Source organism: Clarias gariepinus, chromosome 19 (assembly GCF_024256425.1).
Source record: "Clarias gariepinus isolate MV-2021 ecotype Netherlands chromosome 19, CGAR_prim_01v2, whole genome shotgun sequence".
NCBI lineage: Eukaryota > Metazoa > Chordata > Actinopteri > Siluriformes > Clariidae > Clarias > Clarias gariepinus.
Window position 1 is genome coordinate 16508100 of NC_071118.1, and position 3269 is coordinate 16511368.

A 3269-nucleotide genomic window follows, 5' to 3' on the forward strand; every position below is an offset into this window, starting at 1 on the left:
GGGGGTGGGGTACGATCATCCAGTCTCTGCTTCAACTGGTCCCAGACATGATCTATGGGGTTCAGGTCAGGGCACATTGATGGCCATACCATATGAGGCACTCCAACTCCCTGAAGTCGAGCTGTGACAATTCTGCCACGATGTGGTGGAGCATTATTATCCATTAACAGAAAGTTGGGGGTGTGCTGGCGGAATTGGGGGATGATGATGGGTTCTATGATGTCTATGAGCTAAGAACATGCAGTGACTGAGCCATGTACAATAACCAAATCTGTTTTGCACTGACTGATGATGCCTGCCCAGACTGTTGCACCTTCTTCACCAAAGCAAACACTGGGGACCATGTTGACCTCAGCGTATCGCTCACCTCGCCTTCTTCAGCAACGCTGATGACACTCATCAGTGAACAGGATGGTAGACCACTGCTGCATTGTCCAGGTCACATGATCTTGTGCCCACTGCAAACGTCCACGGCGATGTCTTAGTGTCAGTAGAGTCACCTGCAACGGTCGTCTGGCATTCAAGCCAAAGTGGTGGAGTCGGTTGCGAATGGTTTGTCTGGAAACCCTAGTACCGCTCGCATCTCGTAAATCAGCCTGCAGCTGTGTGGCAGTTGCATAACGATGTCTGAGTGCATAGGTCCTTAGGTACTGGTCATCGTTGCGGTCTATCACTCGTGGGGCTCCACTACTGGGTCTGTCATGAACTCCTCCAGTAGTTCTGTGTCTTGATGCAAGTCTGCTGATGACACACCAAGTTCACGAGCAACATCTGACTGACTGCCACTGACCCGGAGGCACGCCATGGCCAGGTGGCGCTGCTAGCCTGTTAAGTGACGTCATGTGTTCATGGCTGTTTGAATTATAAACTTGGAATGACTTACTGACAGTACCAGCTTTTTATACCCACAGAATGTTGAAATTTATGCCACATTGAAAAAGGTTGTCTTTTGGGATTGGCCCCAATATAAGGCACACCTGTACACAATGAGACCATTACATGGAAAACACAAAATGAGGTGTGTCTGTCACCCCAATACAATTGCCTCCCTATCCCAAAAATGTCTGAAGTTAAACAAACACTGTATGTATGACATCCACTAAGTCTCTCACAATATCCCGAACTTATTGTGAGTAGTATATATATATATATATATATATATATATATATATATATAGGTGAGATTTCATATATATTTTGATCATTCAGCCTACTATCTAAGTAGGCTGAATGATCAAAAGCACATCCTCAGATTTTTAGCAGATGTTACAGTATTCCCCACTTGCCCACAGGCTCACAGAAGAGGCAATCTGGATTGCAAAAGAATCCCACAGACCCTGTATGTGCTGGAGTGGAACACTGAACTTGGTTCACACTGAAGGTGGGATTTCTCAGAGATTCCATTCTTTCTTTGTGTAGGCTGATTGACATTTTACTCATATTGTGTAATTGGGTGTGTGCATGTGTGTGTGTGCTTGTGACCTGCGAGGTGTAGGTACCCCATCTAAGGTATACCCTTTCTCGTGCCCCAGTTTATGCTCCAGGTTCCCTGTGACACTACGCAGGATAACCGGTAGAGATAATGGATGGATGACTAATAATAATAATAATAAATATAGTTGCAAGCAACGATGACGGGCCCAAGCACTCTTTGCCATCGCCACCCGGTTGCACTGCACAACTTGCACACGCCAAACACTATACATGGCTGATGTCAGTTTGGGCCCTAAATATTTGTTGAGTGCGTTAGTGTGTGTTTGTGCGCGAGGGTTAGTGTGTCTGAGAGTGAGAGAGAGAGGTATGTGTGTGTGACATTTGGATGTGTCAGTCTGTGTGTGACGAGTAAATGTGTTTGTGCATGTTTGTGGGTGTGGTGTGTGAGTCTGTGTGTTAACATTTGTTGTGTGTATGTTAGTATGTGTGTGATGTGTGTGTTTGAGACATGTGACTTGTTAATGTGTGTGAGTGTGTATTTCTGCATGCGGTCGTGTGCGACAAAGACGTGAGTGTGTGAGTGTTAGAAATTGTGATATGTAATATATAAGTGCGTTTGTGTATGCGTGTCTGTGTGAGTGTGAGAGTGTTAACATTTGTAATGTGTGTGTAATTTAAGTGTTTCTGTGTGTGCGTGTGTGTGAGTGTTAACGTTCGTGATGTGTACATGTATACAATAGGCCACAGATGCTGAAAATAAGCATCAGACTACAGTATCATGTTACTCAATGTGATGTCACTGAACGTGTCACTAAATATAATGTCATTCAATATAATGCCACACAGAAAGTTATTAATCATTTTTCAACGTAAGTTTAAGACATTATAACGGCTGACCCGTTTGAGATATCAAAAATCCCTCTACAATTCTGCATCCTTAGTGTCTTTAGAACGCATCGGCCCGGTTTGGTGGCGATCGTACAATATAAATTTTCTAGGAGGAGTATATTAAAATCCTTCGGGTGCTTTTTCGCAAACGACCCAAAATAAACAGCCTCCTGAGTCTCCATGAGTCCATGACATGCAGTGTGAAAGTTGTTCGGCTCAATGAGCTCTAAATGTGTACAGAGTGTAAAGACAAACTAACTATGCTTCAGTGTTGATCCAGTGCCTATTTGCTTTTTTAGAGGAGGTGCTGCATCATTTACTCATTCACTCACACACTCATCATCTATACCGCTTTATCCTGTATTCAGTGTTGTAGGGGGCCTAGAGCCTATCCTAGGAGACTAAGAAAACAAGGCGGGGTACACCCTGGACAGAGTGCCAATCCTTTGCAGGGTACACACACACACACTCATCCACACACACACACACACACACACACACACACTCATCCACACACTATGGGCAATTTGGGAACACCAATTAACCTAATCATCATGTCTCCGGACTGTGGGATGAAACCCGAGTAGCTAGAGGAAACCCACCAAGCACGGGGCGAACATGCAAACTCCATGCACACAGACTTGGGTTGGGAATCGAACCTGGCCCCTGGAGGTGCAAGGCGATGGTGCTGCCCTTCTGTGGACAATTTATTGAAATTACAAACAATAAACACTAATTACTCAACAAACAATGGCAACAATATTGACTACGGTTCAGTGTTGATCCAGTGCCTATTTGCTTTTTTAGAGAAGGTGCTGCATCAGTGTATTTTGTATTTTCTGTAACGTATTTACTGTGAACATCCTGAAGGTGGCGCTGCTGGCCATATAATGACTCAGGTCGCGTGCTGCGTGTGTTAACATGGTACCAGGTAGGACAAGATGTTG